Raw genomic sequence first — 20,991 nt, forward strand, 5'->3', positions numbered from 1 at the left:
CCAAATAGAAAACTAGGTTTTCTTATCTCCTCTTAATGGCTAGTCACTCTTACAGAAGCTCTGAAGTCATTTTAGACATGCTCATTGTTTACATGTGTCATCTTATGGAAGGGTTCAGAAGAAAAGCATTCAACATCGAACTATTTTAGGTGGCAGTATAACTGACTCTGCTATAAATCTCGGTAGAGGAAAAGAAATCTCTGTAAAGGATGTATCTATCCATCTTTTGGACATTATAGAATATTAGGATGTGGAATTTCAGTATCCAACAGGGACTTTAGACTGTGTGGTCTGAGATCACTTCAACAGCTAACAGTTCTGTGAATCACCTGTATGTCCCAATTCATCTATCTGGGCTAAGGTATAGGGTTTGGGAGTCTTTCCGGTTAGGGCTCTCCCCCCCTGCTCCCAACTTCTAACCCTAAGGAACGTTTAATAAAATGCTTCTTAATCTCATCGTCCAGCAATGACTCCTGTTCACATTTTGGTAAATGTTCTTTGAGTTTAGAGCACACACATGCACTTGTGCATATACACAGAGTTTAATGCGATCATACTGTTTATTCTGTTTGGCAGCTTCTCTTTTTAGAAACATACTGTGGACTTTCCCCCCATGTGAATAAAGGGTTTTGTACCTTATTGGCTTTAATGTTTGCAGAGGATTTCATTCACCACAATTAGCTTAATGTCTCAGAGTATATTCAAATATGAGGTTCAAAACATTATTTAGGGGCCTGACCTGTGGTGGCGCAGTGGATAACGCATCGACCTGGAAATGCTGAGGTCGCCGGTTCGAAACCCTGGGCAAGGCACATATGGGAGTTGATACTTCCAGCTCCTCCCCCCTTCTCTCTCTCTGTCTCTCTCTCTCCCTCTCTCTCTCCTCTCTAAAAATGAACAAAGAAAAACAAACAAACAAAACATTATTTAGGAAACATTTTAAAAGGTTGACCTTATTTAAAAAAACAACTTTGCTGTATCTTAAGACACGTTAGAAGATAAACTAACCATAGGCTTGTGCCTCCTGTAATTTCTTGCATTTTAGACACCCATGAGAGTCATGGAGTATACCCATCTCCCTCTTTTAGATGTGGCCAAGCTCTCCTGTAGAGATGATCCTTTTTTAAAGGTCTCAGGAAAGCTCAGTAACACATTTAGTGAATTTTGCTTCTTTTTCTTCCTTCAAATAGAAAAAAGTTGTTTCCACCCTCTTTCCATGCTGAAAAGAACCATGTGACTTAAATTCGCCCACCTCTCACTGTTCGATGCTTAGTCCATTGGTAAAGTTCCTGGAGTCAGCTGCACAGAAAGCTGAGGCCATTTTGCTGTCTATTTGATCATTTCTTCACCCCTTGTTTTGGATTTTTCCAATCTGTTACTAGAGAACTCAGTCCTCTCCCTTTTGTTGACAGGTTGCCAGGATACGTCCAGGCGACAAAGGCAAGGGTTCCTGTTCAGGCAGCCTCACATACTACCCGACCTCCTGCAAGAGGAGATGTGAAGCTAGGAGCTCCCAGCGCTTCTGCTCCTGTCTCCAGCAGCCCCCTCCCTGAGGGGCTCAGCAGGCCATGAGAAAAGCAGAAATAGAAAGACAAAGAGCAAATGTTACAAGGTGAGGCTCTCAGAAGGTGTGCTCTTTCTCTGTTGTCTGGTAGCTAATCAGTCTCAAATCTTACCTTTCAATTAATAATGGTTGCTTATATGAGATCGTCTTGATCTCTTCCACTTTCTCACCAGTGTATAGTAAAAAACTTCAATTACTACTAAACAAAATAAATACTTTATTTCATTGAATGATGCTGGCAATACTGCAAACAATGGATTGACTGCTCCACTGGCTAAAAAAGAATCAAATTCCTTTTGAAGGGATGATTTAAAAAATAATTTTCTTCAAAGAAAACTAGATAAAATATGTCTTTAACATTAATCCAGGATGATATGTTTATTAGTCAAATGACCCTTGAAAGAAAAAGGTGATAAAGTCTATAGTTACTCAACTGACTTTGTAGGTTTTTTCTTTTATTAACTGAGATAAAATGTCCATGAGTTGAAATGTAACTGAGCTTAAGAACTTAAATTCAAATTCCTAAAATCAATGAGTTTGATAAATATATACAACCATGTAACTCATTACCATAATCAAGACAGAGGACATTTCTATTACTCAGTAAGTTTTCTCACATCCCTTCTAGTCAAGAGATCCTTCATAGCAGCCACTGCTTCTATTTCTATCACTAGGGAATAATTTGGCTGTTTATGAGCTTTATGTAAAGAGAATAATACAGTATATACATCTTGTATCTGGCTTCTTTGGCTCACAGAATGTTTCTGAGATTCTTCTCTGTTGCTGTGTTTATCACTAGTTCGATTCTTTCTATTGGTGAATATTATGGCATTATAGGATTATTTCACATTTGTTTATCCATTCTTCTATTGATGAGCATTTGTTTGATTCCAGTTTGGGTCTCCTATAACTAAAGCTTCCATAAACATTCTTTCACAAATCTCTTGGTAAACAATATGTTTCTATTTATCTTGGGTTTAGTCCTTGGATTGCAATTCATGGATGATAAGGTAGGTGTTTGTTTAACTTTATAATGGGTATGAAATGATATGTCATTGGGCTTTAGTTTGCATATCCCTGGTGACTAATGGAATTAAGCATTTTTCATGAGCTACTAGAGATTTGTATGTTTCTTTTATTAAGTATCTGTTTATATTTTTTAACCATTTAGATTTTCTTTTTAGATCATTTTCATTGATTATAATTCACATACAATAAAGTGCACCCATTTTAAGTACACAATTTGATGAGTTTTGACAAATGATTACATTTATGCGACCACCAACAATATCAATGTAAGAACATATCTATTAACTTTTGTAGTCCATTCCTCACCCATGCATCTACCCACCAAACAATCGTTAATCTACCTTCTGTGACCTACCTATTGGCTTTGCTTGTTTTAGGATTTCATATGTGGAATGATTCAGCATAGACTCTTTTGTATCCGACCTCTTTTATTCAGCATTATACTTTTGAGAGGGGTTCATGTCATTGTGTGTATCAGTAGTTTGTTCATTTCTATTGTGTAAATATTTTAATGCGTGAATATGTCATCATTGGTTCACTTACCTGTTGATGTATACTTATGTTGTCTCCAGTTTTTCACTAGGAGTAAAAGCTGATATAAACATTAGTATTTGTTATTTTGTGAACACATATTCTCGCTTCTCTTGTGTAATTATGTAGAGATAAAATGCCCGTGTTGTCAGGCAGGTATGGATTTCACTCTGTGAGACACTGACAGTTTCTGAGAGTGGTTGTGTTACTTCACGTTCCCACCAGGCGGGTATGGGAGCTCCAGCTCCTCCACATCCTCACTAACACTTGGCATTAACAATCTTTTGTTTTTAAAATTTTAATGATGTGACATTAATAAATCAGGGTACATATGTTCAGAGAAAACATCTCAAGGTTATTTTGACATTTAATTTGTTGCATACCGTTCACCCAAAGTCAAATTGTCTTCCATCACCTTCTATCTGGTTTTCTTTCTGCCTCTCTCCTCCCCCCACCCTTTCCCTCCCCCCCCCTCCCCCGTAACCACCACACTCTTGTCCATGTCCCTGAGGCTCATTTTTATGTCCCACCAATGTATGGAATCATACAGTTCTTATTTTTTTCTGATTTACTTATTTCACTCAGTATAATAGTAACAATCTTTTTTTTTTTTTTTTTCTGTATTTTTCTGAAGCCGGAAACGGGGAGAGACAGTCAGATAGACTCCCGCATGTGCCCGACCGGGATCCATCCGGCACGCCCACCAGGGGGCGACGCTCTGCCCCTTCAGGGCGTGGCTCTGCCGAGACCAGAGCCACTCTAACGCCTGGGGCAGAGGCCAAGGAGCCATCCCCAGCGCCCGGGCCATCTTTGCTCCAGTGGAGCCTCGGCTGCGGGAGGGGAAGAGAGAGACAGAGAGGAAGGGGAGGGGGAGGGGTGGAGAAGCAGATGGGTGCTTCTCCTGTGTGCCCTGGCCGGGAATCGAACCCGGGACTTCTGCACGCCAGGCCGACGCTCTACCACTGAGCCAACCGGCCAGGGCCAACAATCTTTTTAATTGTAACTATTTTAGTGTGTACATAGTGGTATGTCTATGGTTTTAATTTACATTTTTCTAATGACTAACGACTAATGATGTTGAGTTTTAATTCATGAGCTTATTGATTATATACTTTTTGTTGTGAGTAATCTATTCAAACTTTTGCCCATTAAAAAAGAAAACTGGGCTGCTTGACATATATATATATATATATGCATGATGTAATCTTTTTCAAGCATATGTTTTGCAAACATTTCTTTCCAATCTTTGGCTTGCCTTTTAATTCTTAATGGTATTTTTAAAGAGCATAAGTTTCTAATTTATATGAAGGAAAATTTTAAATTCTTTTTAAGTTTAGTGATTTTTGTATTTTGTATAAGAAGTCTTTACAAATATTAAGGTCATAAAGATATTCTCCTATGCTTTCTTCTAGAATCTTTATAGTTTTTATATTTATATATTTTATATAGCTTTTATATTTAGTTCTATGATCCATGTTGAGTTAATTTTTGTGTGTGGTAAAAATAAAGAGTTGTTATTAACTTTCCCCTTACATGTATCCAGTTGTTCCACCATCATTAAAAAAAACCAAAAAACTTTCCTCTCTCCATTGACTTGCCTTGACATCTTTGTCAAAAATGAATTGATCTGCCTGACCTGTGGTGGCGCAGTGGATAAAGCGTCAACCTGGAAACACTGAGGTTGCCGGTTCAAAACCCTGGGCTTGCCTGGTCAAGGCACATATGGGAGTTGATGCTTCCTGCTCCTCCCCCCTTCTCTCTCTCTCTCTCCCCTCTCTATAATGAATAAAAAAAAAAAAAAGAATTGATCACATATGTGAATCAACCATATATTTCTGGACTCTATTCTGGTACATGAATCTATCTATCTTTATTGGCATCATTAGTTTTTCTTTTCTTTTAATATCAAAAGTTTGAATAGATTACTCACAACAGAAAGTATATAATCAATAAGCTCATGAATTAAAACTCAACATCATTAGTTGTTAGTCATTAGAAAAATGTAAATTAAAACCATAGACATACCACTATGTCTTTATTCTTTTCTTTTAATAGGGGGTGAGGGAGAGAGAGGAATAGAGACATCAACTTGCTATTCCACTTAATGGTTCCATTTAATTGTGCACTCATTGATTGCTACTCATATATGCCCTCATCGGGGATCCAACCCATGGCCTTGGCAAGGAGAGACAATGCTTTATCCACTAAGCCACCCGACCAGGGATGGCATCACTAATTTTTAAAAAGCCAGCTTATCTTGTCTTATAAGAAGTAAAGGAAGTATTAAAAACAAGTTGAGTCCTTCCATGACGCCTTCCCAGTGAAACCATGAATAAGAGTTTGAATAAGATTGGGCATTTTTTTCCTTGCATGTTGTCTAAATTTTTCATTAGGCCTTATAGTAGTTCTCCCCTCCAAAGATGAGACATTCAAAGCCCCTGGTCACGGATGCCTGAAATCCATAGTACCAAACCCTAGGTATACTACGTTTTGCTATACGTGGAAACCTGTGATAAAGTTTTATTTATGAATTAGGCACAGTAAAAGGTTAACAATAATGACTAATAATAATAGAACAATTATAACAATATACTGCAATAAAAGTTATGTGAATGTGGTCGTTCTCAAAATACCTTATTGTACTCACCTTCTCAGTAATGGAAAGCCCTCTATGGCTTCTCTTTGGTATATTTGAATTGCCATTATCACTACTCTTACCTTTTTAGGCTATTAAGTAAAATGAGGGTTACTTGAACACAAGCACTGTGATACCCTGACAGTAGATCTGATAACCCAGGTGGCTACTAAGTGACTAATGGGTGGGGAGTGCAAACAGGATGGATATTCTGGATGAAGGAATGAGTCACGTCTCTGTCACAGTGGGGACAGAGAGGGATGATGCGAGAATGTTACTCAGAGTGCCACGCATTTAAAACGTATGAATTGTTTATTTCTGGAATTTTCCATTTAATATCTTAGTACCACAATTGAACGAGGGTAACTGAAGCCACAGAAAGCAATACCTCATATAAGGGTAGACTACAGTAATTTGATTTTAAGTAATTCTATACTGAGCAAAAGCCAAAAATATAAAGTAATAAATGTATTCAAGAATGATAATTCCAGTAAAAGAGATGCCTTTTTCAAATCCATCTATAGAATGTGACTTAAATTTAATTTTTATTCATTTATCCATTTATTTATTCATTAATGTATTGAGTGTCTACTATATCCCAGACGTTCTAAATAAGGAAAGAAGAAAGGAGAATATTCCTTGGTTCACTATTTCTGCAGGGAAACAATATTTATTATCCTTAGTCTATTGCTTGTTGAACAATGTGTTTCTCACAATTACAGAGGGGGAAAAAACCCCTATGCCTGGTAAAAATAAGCATTAGATTAAATGCTTCATGCATTCCATGAATTGACAGGAAACTATCAATACTCACATGTTTGCTAAGGAAAGACAATTCCTCGGGTTTTCCAAGTTTGCTGTCACTATCATAAAATAGCCATTTCTTTTGAGCCTGAGAATGTAAAGTGTCATTTCTTTCCATTGTATTTTCAGTTTATTTTAGAATTTTAATCTTATATATTATTTCTAAGAGAAATTCATCTGCAAACTGAACCTTACTATAGCTTTTTTTTTGGTCTCTGTGTCCATATAATTTAAATGCATGTGTAATATTACTATTTTTTTAAAAACAATTTTCCAAAGTCTCTGGTGAATGAAAAACATTTTCAAGAATGTGTACAATTCTAAAAAAGATTCTGTAAGTGCTAAGAATGTGAACAATTTTGAGACAACTTTGGGAGGGAGCAGCAGTGATTCCTGTTGAGTCTTAAAAACGGAAGCATTTTTTACATGTGACACTACAGAAGTTTGGCACAAGGCGCGCACCATCCTGAGGGCAGCAGGGAGGGGGAAGGTGAAGGAGGCAAGTGGGCTGTAGGGTAATAGTGACGATAACCTGCAAATAGAGTGTTCAGGGTATAATATACAGGCAAGTGTTTTTTTTTCTTTCCTGAGAGAACTCTTAACAGGAAGATGACAGAATTCTATGCAAGCAAAGCTGGGTTAGGATTCAGGTTGCACTGAGTGCTATTCTGTAAATTCACATTGATTAATAGTTGATTTTTCAGTTAAAATAAAATGGAGCCTTATTTGTATGCTCTAATTCAGTTGTGGAACTTTCCCTGTAAGTACTCAAATAGTAAATAATTCAGGCCTTATAGGACATATGGTCCTCAGTTGTAGGGCAAAAGAGTCAAAGACAAATATGTGAATGAATAAGGGTGGCTGTGTATCAATACAACTTTATGTACAAAAAAAAAAAAAAGGTAGATAGCTGGCCAGATTTGGCCAGAAAGCTGTAGTTTGTTGACCCTCATTCTAATCTTCAAGGAATTCTGATGAAATGTTTCCCAAAATCATCCATTCACAGGTAAATGTCTATGGCCTCAAACCTTCCTCTGAGTGCCGTGTACTTTGGAGCTCTCTTCAGAAGAGAGATGACTTCTAAGAGAATTAAACTTTGGAAATCATCTGCACTCAGAACACATGTGATCAAGAGAAGCAATACATGCATAAGCTCAGCTCAGGAAAGCCTAGGTCTCTGCTTCTCCTTTAGCTTTCTACCTAGTCAGACAGTGCGTGTGTCTGCCCAGTCGTACAGCCGTCTCTGTCTGCCTGTGTAGCTCCATTCTCAGGGGGGTAGGGCTGTGGGGGGGCAGGGGAGCTCTGTGCCATCAATGAGGGTTGCTCATGACTAGATAAACAATCTTCACCATCAGGCACAAGTCTTATTTTAACTTCTGAAGCTCAAACATCAATCCTTTGAGTTAGTATTGTGAGGACTAAACAAGGATTCTCAGGGATCCCGCAGGCTTGAACAAATACCACGCAGCTAGCTGTTTCCTCTTCCTGTCCAAAAGTCCTGGTATGTTTTATCCATCTATTTACATAATAATCTTGATTTCTGTTTAACAATGTGATGTAAAGTCAGGCTAAGCTCAATTTATTTAAGACTCAGTATATCTTGTTAACATCTACAGCGTGCCTGGCACTGGGCTAGGTGCTGGATATATAACCATGGAGAGAGCAAACAGCCCCTAATACCTTCGAGTTTACATTTAAAGGGAGGAGCCAGATGCCATATATGTAAACAAATCAGATAAAAACATACCCAGTAAGTGCTGAGAAGAAAATGAAGTCAATGAACATAAATATGATAGTGGTAGCAGCCGTGGTACATGTACATATGTTCATGTCTGTATATGCGGATGTGTGTATGCATGGCATTTAACTGCTTGTGCATTTACATGCATGTGTATGTTCACATGTGCATGTGCGCACATGTGTGTATGCATGCACATATGCATACACGTGTGTCTGTTTGAGAGAGAGAGAAATTACATGAGAAAGAGTAGTTAGGAAGAGTCTCTTTGAGTTGATGATATTTAAATAGAGGTCTGGAGGACAAAATGAGAAAACTGTGTGAGGAACCAGAGAAGATTCTAGGCCGTGGCAGGAGCATGTACAGAGCCCCGTTCCAATCGGTCCCCTAACCTCCCCCTGAGTTATGAGTTTAGCTTCTTTGAGGAACTTGAAAATGAGCATGGGGAAGCACAGTGCAGACAAGAGAGAATAAATGGCCGGCCAAGGCAGAGACTTGAGGAGGCACCAGGTTATAGAGCAGGGGTCGGGAACCTATGGCTCGCGAGCCAGATGTGGCTCTTTTGATGGCTGCATCTGGCTCGCAGACAAATCTCTAATAAAAAAATAATAACATTAAAAATATAAAACATTCTCATGTATTACAATCATTCATTTCCTACCGCTCATGTTCATGGTTGCAGATGGCTGGAGCCAATCACAGCTGTCCTCTGGGACAACACTAAATTTTTATTGGATAATGCGTAACGTACACGGGTCATTGTATGGCTCTACACAGGTCATTGTATGGAATTACATTTTAAAATATGTGGCGTTCATGGCTCTCTCGGCCCAAAAGGTTCCCAACCTCGATTATAGAGCAACTTCAGGGTTAGGAGTATGGATTTTGTTTTGAGGGTAGAGGGACAACCATGAAACATTTAGTCAGGGGAGGGTTAGGATTTGTTTTGTAACTTAAGTAGTTGAGGATGACCACTCTGAAAAGAATGGATTAGAGGCAGAAAAGAATGGAGCTGTCATTCACTACTGTGGCCGAATCAGCATGTGAATGGCGAGGCCCAGCCTTTCACTGCTTGGCTGTGAACCTAGGAGTGCCGACAAAATATCCGAAAGGGGGAACTGGCCTTGTCAATGACAGATGAAGAAATGTCCCTGAGTGCCTTGGTGTAGTATCACAAGAGGTTATCCAATATCAGAGGAGTAGAGTGAAAACATGAATGCAAGAATATGGGAAAGGAGATGCATCAAGATGCAAAACACAGAAAGAAGAGATGAGAACGTGATCAGAAAGAAAGTGAAAGAAATGACGAGAGAACGATAAGATGTTTATTTTCTGCCAAATCATTACAGGCAATCATACAGGGTATAAAAAGATGCTAAATATTTTAGTGTCTGCTAGTCTATGTTATCTTTCCTCTTGCTCTCTTCTCCCCACCCCCACACGTCCCATGCAAACCCACAATAAGATCAAAACCTAGTTGGAGAGCTGGGAAAACATCCTCATGATCATCTCAGCCTGGCTCACCACCAGTGTGATCTTCTCCCAAGTCAAAGATATGGTCAGAGTTTATTTTAAAATTACTGTGAAAGGAACAAAGAACAAAATGAGAAGTAGTGAAGATTGGAGATAAAAGAAACAAGCAATTGGATAAAGACTCAGAATTCAATTTTCAGTGAGATTTATAGCCAACAAGTGTCCTTATTAGTACCATCTGATCTGGTTATAATCCAGCATATCATTACCAAATGAGTGTTAGAAGGACCGGCATTCTGGTTTGGATTCATTGCTAAATGAAGATGGTGACAATGATTATCAATATATTCTCTTGACTTAGAAGGAATATGAAGAGGGATATGTAGAAGGGTGTGTGTGTGTGTGCATGCATATGTGTGTCTGTGTGTGAGCAATTGGTAGGAGAGTGCTCAACGAAGTGATAATAAATATAATAAAATTCCAACTTCTTGCTAAGCAACTATACATATTCATTGAAAGAATGGAAATAAGTATCTTTAATTTGTGAAAAACTATTTATATTATAGCTCATTCTAAAATCAGAAATGTGTAATAAGAAATTAGTATTTACATTATTACTTGAATCAGTTCATGGCATTTCCTCTCGAAAAATACCAAATTATTGCTCAACATTAAAATAGATAGATGTTGGATTGCTTTATCTGGTTCCAAGTGAACCGTCTCATATATAAAACACATGACATTTTAATCCACAAAAATTAAAACCACATTTTTCTTTTTATTTAGCCTATATCCTATGTCAAATACTACATCAGGTGAAGTTTAATTATTTTAACTGTGGTATTTATGGGTGACAAAAAGTTTTCAAATAGTTTTCAACAGAGGCTCTCAGAAGAAACTTCTTGATAAGTAGCACAGGAATACTGTTCTAGCTAAAATCACTTAAAAAGACACTAGCGCCCTGGCCAGTTGACTCAGCGGTAGAGCGTCGGCCCAGCGTGTGGAAGTCCCGGGTTCGATTTCGGATTGGGGCACACAGGAGAAGCGCCCATCTGCTTCTCCACCCCTCCCCCTCTCCTTCCTCTCTGTCTCTCTCTTCCCCTCCCACAGCCAAGGCTCCATTGGAGCAAAGTTGGCCCCTGGCGCTGAGGATGGCTCCATGGCCTCCGACTCAGTAGTTAGAATGGTGCCGGCTGCAACAGAGCAATGCCCCAGATGGGCAGAGCATCGCCCCCTGGTGGGCATGCTGGTTGGATCCCAGGTGGGCACATGGAGGGAGTCTGTCTGATTGCCTCCAGCTTCTAACTTCAAAAAAAAAAAAAAAAAAGACACTAGTAATCGCTTGCCAAATAAAGTAAGTCCTATTGTGATTCACCAACAATTTAATCATCTTAAATGTAACTAATCTATGTCAGTGTTAATGTTGTAACTAGAATTTAACAGTTAATCAAAAAAGGACCAAGATTTGTAGCCTAAACTTGTGTCATTCTTCCACATGCTATTTATAGGGCAGAACCTAAGTCTATGCATTTTTAAATATTGATTCCATAATGTCTTGAGATATTGAATATATTAGTCTATTCCATATATTTTTTCACTTAATCATGATATTATAATATCTTGGTATTTGAAAAATGAGAAAACTAGGAAAACTATGAACAAATAAATGAAAACCAGATTACAGCACTTAAATGGAAACTTAAGAAGACAACTGTTGAGTAAAGGATGGTGAATAGAAAAGTAAAGCACTTGAGGAATTTCCAAAGTCCACTAAAAGCAAATGAAGACATATTAAACTCTTCTCATCTGTGCCTTCCCACCCTGGGATCCGTGATCATGAAATTGTTCTCAAGATATAAAAGAAGGGAAAACATTTTTAATCAGCTTGGGAGTTCCTGACCATGTTTGTGTTTTAGCAAAGCAGCCTTTGTAGACGGGCCTTCTTGGCATGAAAGGACAGGAAAGGTGATGGAGGGGAATGAAGGAAAAGTTGCTCGTGGTGCCTATTGTTGGTGTCCCATGGACGGCGGCTGACAGAAATCTCTGAAAAGTTCACCTGGGAACTGGGCTACCCGCAAACCATCACACAAAGCCCACAGAGGAAAAGAGCTCTACTAGACCCTGGGATTGAGGACCCTAGGATTGGTCCATTCACTCTGCATGAAGACAGTAGACTGCTGTCATTTAAACAACACCATAGAAGCAGTGTAGTGGTTGCATCCATGAGGGAAAGTCCAAGACCATCATGGAAGCATTGGTATTGTTAAGACTCTGATTTGCTTTATTTATTTTCAAAATATGACTTCTTACTTTGATAGAAAGATAGTCCTCTATTTCTTTAAGTGACTGAAGTAGGATTGTCTTGTGACACAGAATTCTAACAGATACATAGCTGAAATAAACATATTGTAATCATTAGCCTGTTAACTCATGGGTGGAAGGGTTGGGTTATTTGGAAATATCTCTAATGAATAATGTGGTGGTGGTGATGGGAACACAAAAATTATGTCACAAAATATGTGTTTTGGGCTCCACTGCCAGAGGCAATATTCTGGGCCGAGTGAATTATTAAATAAATCCAGTTCTAGGCAGGCCATCTTACTGGACTCAAGCGTCCTCAGACAGTGAAGCATTTATTATAAGGATACATGTGCATGGAAACACAAGGGAATCTCACAACCAGGCTTCAGGAAGCACAAGAACTACATGTTCCAGGGGAATTCCTAGCCAAGGAGTTGAGTAGACTCTGTTCTCTGTTTCAGACACCAAAATAATCAATAGGTAATTTCTCATGGAAGTTTCAGGATTCTAGAGAAAAGTCGGAGTTGCTTTTCAACCATGTTCTTTTCATTTCCGTTGAATAGAGTGTTAACCAGGTATGACCCCCATGGCTTTCCAGCTCTGTGCTCATCAGGGCCCTTTCTTGAATTGTTTCAAAAGTCTGAGAAGAACTCGAGACCCCACTCTGCTTCCCTTTTTAGAAGTGGAGTAAGAGGCCTGTCCCCAGCCAAGCTCTATGAACTGGACTGGTCACTGTTTATCCACCCAAGGTGACCTGCTTCCTCTTTTATACCTGACGTGATTGACAGTGATAACACTCGAACACAATTTTTCATTTCTTACTTGGGACACTCTGACAAAGGTTTCTTCTGTTCTCTAACAAGAATATCAGAATGTCCGAGGAGCACAGACATTCTGTGCTATCTCTAGATATTCTCTAGACATAGAGAAAGATATGAAGACTAAAAAGCATCACGTGTCTTTTGTACCCAGATAGCAGTGGCACCTCATGGACTTTGATCTGAGCGTCCCGCACTAGCCTGTGGCCAGGCTCTACTCTATTTCTTCCACAGTCCCTTTCTCTCCCTCTTCTTACACATAATTTATTTGCCATGTTATTTCACGCTGCTGCTCAACTTCACAACTCTTTCCAAGTGTTCTCTCTGCTTTAGCAACCACTGCTAACAGTTCTCCTTCCTAAGAGGAGAATATGATTGGACCAGTTTATCATTTCATGCCAGGCCCTTTTCTAGACTGCTGGTGAGCCGATGGGTTGAGAGCCTTTTCTGCAGTGCCCAGCTTCGTTCTCATCAGCTCAGATTGGGGATGGCGAATTAAGTCACGTTTTGTACAATTAGATTTGATAAATTGAAAAAATGGTTTTTGCTCATATTTCTCACAACTTTCCAGTAATTCTTTCCCTTTCAGGACTATGGGTTAGAATGTTTATTAACACAATGTGATTTGAGTTAGTTGGAAAATGAAAACTTTGCGATTCCTCAGAATATTTTAGCAAATGAGAGAATTATGTCTAAATTCTATAGTCAGTCTCCTAATGACATTTCCAGCCTGCTAGATTATTTATGAAAATATGGGGATGAAGACAGATGTTAAAACCATATAACAATAATTATGAGATCATACTTATTACCTAACAGAGTGTGCTAAGTATGGTATCTGACTTTTAATCCTTATATAATCCTGCAAGATAGGTATCATCATCTCATAAACATAAAATGAAGCCCAGGCACAGGACACTTAGAGATGATAAGATTTCACAACCAATAGGCACTTTGGAATTAGCATTTGACCTTGGTCTAAGATTACAGGAGAGGTATGCTTGATTCTTTGCTATAACCAACTTTTTTTCTGCCCCCGCCCTTTTTTTTTGCAAATAAGATCTTACCAATATATTTTATCATTTACTTGAACTTGACACTTTTCCCAGATGTGGTAGAATCAAAATTAAGATCTAAATGACCAGATCCATGCCACACAGAAAGGGGACTGGGGATTGGTTTGGCATCCAAAGAGAAGATACTGTTGGAAATAAATTCTTTTGTTCTTTAAGCTTTTTCTAAATTCAGCAAAATTCTACAGTAGAAGTTTGCTTTCTGGTCCAGAAGTATTTGTCAAGATTTTTGATTAAAATATTTAGACATATGTCAGCTACTAGTAACATAAGATGGGCCATGGAGGCAACTGTTTGCACCAACATTAAACAGAATTTCAAACTTGGAAGAAACATGCAATACAAGCATGGCTTTGTGTAGTTCACATAGTCTCATGAAGTTAGGTACATATTATGTTTTATAAATCAGAGTGATCTATTTTCCTACCAAAAGTTTGCTTTTAGAGAAAACTCTATAATGGATCCTTTTAGGAAACTAGAGAACTTCCTATGTATAGTTCTTAAATGTTAAATGCTGATGTTTTCCAGATTTCATTGCTCAATATATATATATATATATATATATATATATATATATATATTTTTTTTTTTTTTTTTTTTTTTTACAGAGGCAGAGAGAGAGACAGACAGACAGGAACAGACAGGCAGGAACAGAGAGAGATGAGAAGCATCAATCATCAGTGTTTCGTTGCAAAACCTTAGTTGTTCATTGATTGCTTTCTCGTATGTGCCTTGAGCAGACCGAGTAACCCCTTGCTCAAGCCAGCGACCTTGGGTCCAAGCTGGTGAGGTTTTCTCAAATCAGATGAGCCCGCGCTCAAACTGGTGACCTCAGGGTCTCAAACCTGGGTCCTCCACATCCCAGTTCGATGCTCTATCCACTGTGCCACTTCCCGGTCAGGCCAAGATATTTTTTAAATCATATATGTATTATAAGAAAATCCATAAGGATTCCTCATTTCCTATAGGGCACTCAAAATTCCTAAGATTAGCTATAATGCCTTTTATAATTTATTTCCAATTTACATTTGCAGTTACTTATATCAACTTTTCACCATTCTTTTCCCTCTCTCATTCATCCACATTTTACACACACATGTACACATATATGTATGCACCCACTCACATCTATCTACAAACTCATATATACATCTATTTACACAGTCACACTTATAAACTCACATGCCTATATACTCATACTTATCTACTCATACCTATCCACACACAACCTAATCACTCATACCCAACTACAGACACACACAAATCCACTCACACCCACATCCACAGCACATTTAACAATTCATTCCCATCCACACATTTACATCCACTCACATCACACTATCCACTCTCATTTATCCATATACACATATCCATCCACTCATATTCACGTACATACCCACACTCATATACTCATCCACATATAAACATTCACATATACATATACTCACACTCTACTAAACATACTCATAATCCCACCCTTCTACTCACATCCATTCTTGCACACCCACCAATATCCATCTACACACTCATACTTATGAACATACTCATCTATTCTTACACCCTTCTACTCAGATAAGTACCCATCTGCTCATAGGCATACACACATTCAAGCCCTTCCCCCACTCACCACCCAAGTCATATACAGCTGTCCTTCCTGCCGTAAACCAAATCCCTCAATTTTCTGGTTTCCTGCATCTCTGCACATGCTGTTGTCAGCTGGAAGTGTCTTTCCCTCTTCTCTAACTTCTATTTGTCTTTCAAGAACTAGCTGAAATGACACTGTCATTTTGTACACAAATTGTTCATAGCAACTTTATTTGTAATAGTCAAACTGTAATCAGCCCAAATGTCCTTGAATAGGAGAAACAAATTATGGTACATATCACAGAATACTCCTCAGCAATTAAAAGCAGCCAATCATAATATTTTTCTGAATGGCTAGCCAGTATTTCCCTGATGTTTCCTTTTAGTTTTTTAATTCTGGTTCCCCCACCATCAGGTTTTCTCAATATCTATGAATAGATTTCTGTTTTGGTTTTATTATTCATTTATGTTGTTTTTTTAGATTCCACATATAAGTGAAATCATATGCTATTTGTCTTTCTCTGTCTGACTTATTTCACTTAGCATAATACCCTCTAGGTCCATCCATGTTGTCACAAATGGTGAGATTTCATTCTATTTATTGCTGAATAATATTCCATTGTATATATGTACTTCATTTTCTTTATCCATTTATCTATTGATAGACATCTGGGTTGCTTCCATATCTTGGGTATTACTAGTAATGGTGCAGTTAACATAGGGGTGCATGTATCTTTTCAAATTAGTATTTTTGTTTTCTTCAGATAGATATAAGAAGTGGAGTTGCCAAATCATATGGCAGCTCTATTTTTAATTTTTTAAGGAATCTCCATACTGTTTTTGATAGCAGATGTACTAATTTAGAACCCACCAACAGCTTATGAAGGTTCCCTTTTTTCCGCATCCTTGCCAACATTTGTTGTTTGTTGCTATTGATGAGGGCCATTCTGACAGGTCTGCAGTGATATCTCATTGTGGTTTTAATTTGCATTTCTCTGATGATTAGTGGTATTAAGTGTCTTTTCATATGTCATATGTTGGCCATCTGTATGTCCTCTTGGGAGAAATGTCTGTTCAAGTCTTCTATGTTTTAATTGGATTTCTTTAATTGTATGAACTATTTATATATTTCAGATATTAACTAACCACTTATTGGCTGTATCATTCACATATGTATTTTCCCACTCAGTAGGTTGTATTTTCATTTCATTGATGGTTTCCTTTGCTGTACAAAACTTTTTAGTTTGACGTAGTCCCATCTGTTTATTTTTCTTGTGTTTCCCTTGCTTGAGGAGATATATAAAAAAAATATTGCCAAGAGGCATATCAAATAATTTACTGCAAAAGTAACTAATTATTAATACATACAACAAATTGGATGACTCTCCAAGGAGTTGGGCTGAAAGAAAAGAGCCAATCCCTGACCTGTGGTGGCGCAGTGGGATAAAGCGTCGACCTGTAACACTGAGGTTGCCAGTTCGAAACCTTGGGCTTGCCTGGTCAAGGCACATATGGGAGTTGATGCTTCCTGCTCCTCCCCCTTCTCTCTCTCTCTGTCTCTCTCTCTCACTCCTCTCTCTCTAAAAAATCAATAAATAAAATATTTTTAAAAAAAGAAAAGAAAAGAGCCAATCCCAAAGTGTTACTTGCTGTGTAATTCTATTCATATAACATTTGAAATGAAAAATATCTAGAAATGAAAGACAGATTAGTGGTTTCTGGGAGTAAGAGGTAGGGACATTAGGGTGCAGTGGGAGAAGGAGTGGGCATGAAATGGCCAAATGAGAGATTCTTGTGATGTTCGAACTGTTCGTTATCTTGACAATAGTGGTGAACATGTACACAGGTGGCAAAGCTGTATAAAGCATAATGTATATACATTTAGGAGTGCAGGTAAAAGTGGCTATATCAATATCAATATTCTGTTTGGGATATTGTACTATAATTTTCAAACTGTTACCATTGGGCAAGTGTATAAGGGGTCTTTATTATTTCTTTGAACTGCAAGTGAATCTATAATTATCTTAATAAAAATTACAATTAAAATACAATTATAATGTCATCATCAGACCTAAAGAAATTAACATTAATTCTTAATATCAGAGTATCAAGATCCATTTTAAAGGATCATGAAGTGATAAAACCAAATGGGATGAAATGCCCCAGGGCCCTGGTCAGCAAACTGCGGCTCGCGAGCCTCATGTGGCTCTTTGGCCTCTTGAGTGTGGCTCTTCCACAAAATAGCATGTGTGGACGCTACCTTGATAAGGAATGTACTTCCCTATATAGTTTAAGTTTAAAAAATTTGGCTCTCAAAAGAATTTCAATCGTTGTACTGATATTTGGCTCTGTTGACTAATGAGTTTGCCGACCACTGCCCCAGGGAAACGTAAACTTGTACAGTTAGAGCCAAAGAGTCAATTGCATTAGTGCAGACTCAGGGAAACCTGGCTCAGCAACAGATCCCATGATCACAGCTGAAGTCTGGGGACGTGATGACAGGCAACTCTTCACCAAAGCTTTAAGCAGCACACTTTGAGGCTGAATTACTGAAAGGTCTTTTTTTGTCAAGGAACACACGGGAAGGAAAACAGCAAGGGATGTCCCATATTTTGGGTGACTACATCATGCTAACACAATAATATTTCCTATGTGGCTCTCTTCTACCCATAGAGAAGTTTCAACTATGACTCATAGACAGAATACTTACTCTCACCTCTGTATTGAAATTAAACCTACCTCTTCTTTCTGAGCATGACAAGCCACATCTCTAGTGTTATGCTATTTGTGTAGTATGTTCCAAATTTCATTTTTGCTTTGCTCGTGTTTAAGTGGTACATATCAAATGACTAAACAGTAGTGCCCATGAGCTATTGATGCCATTGAATGGGGTTATACAGAAAGTGACATGGTGCAGCATGTTGGGGGTATTTTTTATTCTAAAATTCTGTAGGTAGGGGAGAAAAAAAATTTCTCTACCCTCTTTGGTTCAGTGGCTGAGCCTGTGAAATAAGCTGGCAAAAGACAGGTTAATAAGAGAATAACAAACAGTTTATTAACAAATGTATTGTGCATACACATGGGAGGACTCAGTGATGAGTATCTCTAAGGGTGGTAAGAATTTGAGGTTTATTTAGCATCTTAACAAAGAACACTAACTTTGTGGAGAAGTGACAAGACAAAGGAAAAGGAATTTAGACTTTTAGGGCAGTAAACTATAGGAAGGTAAATACTTATATGGGGGAAACAAATAGAAGATAAAGGCTTTTAATAATGCTGTGACATAGGTTCTTCTTGGTGCCTGTCTCTGGACTGAAAGGAGTCTAGAGTTGTCTTCATGGGTTCTGCCCTTCCTGGAATAGGAAAGGGAGACACCTATACAAACATAGATCCTGCTCTTCGGCAAATAGAGGGAAGGCAGAGAGCTTTTCTCATGTGCATTTTTTTCTCAGTTGCCCTCAGCTCAAAATAATCCTAATGCCAGCAGGACATATTCTGAGATCCTACAGTTCCAAAGAGGAAATGACTTTACAAAATGGAAGTGTCTTCTTAGCTCGGAATCCAAACTGGAAGTGACCCTTAACACTTAAGAAGCATTTAAATATCCACCTCCAATTAAAGAAGACTGACCATAGTCCTGAGAAAACTGTCGAAAGGAGAGAAGGAAAACTTTGTTACGCATACAGCACTCTCATTAACAAAAAATGTAGTCCCTTAGCCAGGAACAGAGTGTCTTTAAGTCAAATGTCTGAAGAAAATAATCAATGAAGACTCTGATGTAAATACACAAATGCAAAAACAAAGAATACAGTCAGAGAGGTAAAAGGAGAAAGGACTTGATGTGTGGACAGACTACACTGAGGAGAATTCAGGACCGGAGAGGATTGTTTACTGAGTCACACTGGTGGAGGGTTCTCAGTAGAGCTAGAGACACTGGACCCCACTCTATCATGGCATGTAAACATTTATGCTTTTTTACTATAGTGAATTGTAATTCTTACTTTAGAGGGCTGACTGGGGCATCTCAGCAAGGCCCCCAGGATGGAGTCCCCCCTCATGGTGTTTCCAATAGGATCTAGAGTGGGGTGACTGTGAGCTGACTATTAAGATTCTAGGCACAGTATGGGCAAACTAGCTGTAGAAAGCTGCATTCACAACTGTATGACCAGAGGCCGCTGCCATCATGGCCATGCAGGTTCACATTGGATTCGGGCAGACGGTAAAGAAACAGGGGAGCCAGAAAATGGTGGTCCATTCTGTTTATTAAAGTCTTGCACCAGCAGAGTAAACACAGAAGGAAAACACTTCCCTTTTCATTCAGGACTTCCAAAGCTCCTCAGCTCTGGTTCCCAATCTGCACACCTCCCTCTCTCTCTGCAAAACTGGCTTCTTCTTCAGCACTCTGCATTCTCTCCGCTCTCCCTGCAAAATACCTGGGCCCACAAAGACCCCTCCTCCAGCGAACATTCGCAAAACAACGGCCCCTCCCACGCAGGAATGCAATGCGCTGTTTGCATTCAACTGCCCTGCTCTGAAAGCAAGCACACAGATGGATGCCCAGCGCCGTTTTTTAACAATAAAAGTGAGCAAACTCAAAAAATACAACTTTTACAAACTCATTTAACCAACACTCTCTGTTGGTGTGTCTTCTACTACTGCTGTAGCAAGATACCACAGCTTGGCTGTACCTTGATTCTAGCCTCTGGAGATCTTGGTGGACTTCTGACTTACAGAACTCTAAGGTAATGATCCGTTGGGCCCATCGCTTCTTATCCTGCTTTCTCCAGGATTTATTGGAGTTAAAATATAAGGCACACATTTCCAGAGGTGAACTGATTGACCTTGCCTTATGTCTCCAGAGCAAGTTAACAGTGGAGTCAACCACAGGATGCCACATTCTATACTCCCTTTTTTTAAAAAATTTTATTTATTCATTTAGAGAGGAGAGAGATAGAGAAGAGAGACAAAGAGAGAAGGTGGGGAGGAGCTGGAAGCATCAACTCCCTATGTGCCTTGACCAAACAAGCCCAGGGTTTCAAACTGGCGACCTCAGCATTTCCAGGTCGATGCTTTATCTACTGTGGCACCACAGGCCAGGCCAATATATTCCCTTCCTAATGGCACCTTGTTCTTATTGTGTCAGATCCTTCTAGATTTAAAGTGGAGGCTGCCAAACAATGGAAACAATAAAACAAATGAAAGAAAACACAGAAGATGAGAAAGAGTCTGTCAGAAACACAAAAAAAGAGCCTGACCAGGCAGTCGTGCAATGAATAGAGCATTTACTGAGACTCGAAGGACCCAGGTTCGAAACCTCGAGGTCTCAGGCTTGAGTGCAGGCTCACCAGCTTGAGCACAAGGCCGCTGGCTTGAGCATGGGATCATAGACGTGACCCCATGGTCACTGGCTTGAGCCCAAAGGTCACTGGCTTGAGTCCAAG

General features: G+C 38.9%; 1 protein-coding gene across 3 annotated transcripts in view; it reads left to right on the plus strand.

Annotated features, from left to right (window-relative positions):
• Nucleotides 1–1,525: 1,525 nt before the first annotated feature.
• The window catches only part of LOC136336355 (zinc finger protein 474-like), a 59,311-nt gene continuing 39,845 nt past the window's right edge, over nt 1,526–20,991 (plus strand). For all 3 annotated transcript variants that reach the window (XR_010731433.1, XM_066277941.1, XM_066277942.1), the window contains exon 1: nt 1,526–1,612. The gene's annotated coding sequence lies outside the window, so the exon portion shown is untranslated. The remainder of the gene's footprint in view (nt 1,613–20,991) is intronic.

The sequence above is a fragment of the Saccopteryx bilineata genome, chromosome 4, assembly GCF_036850765.1.
Source record: "Saccopteryx bilineata isolate mSacBil1 chromosome 4, mSacBil1_pri_phased_curated, whole genome shotgun sequence".
In the NCBI taxonomy this organism is placed as follows: Eukaryota; Metazoa; Chordata; class Mammalia; order Chiroptera; family Emballonuridae; genus Saccopteryx; species Saccopteryx bilineata.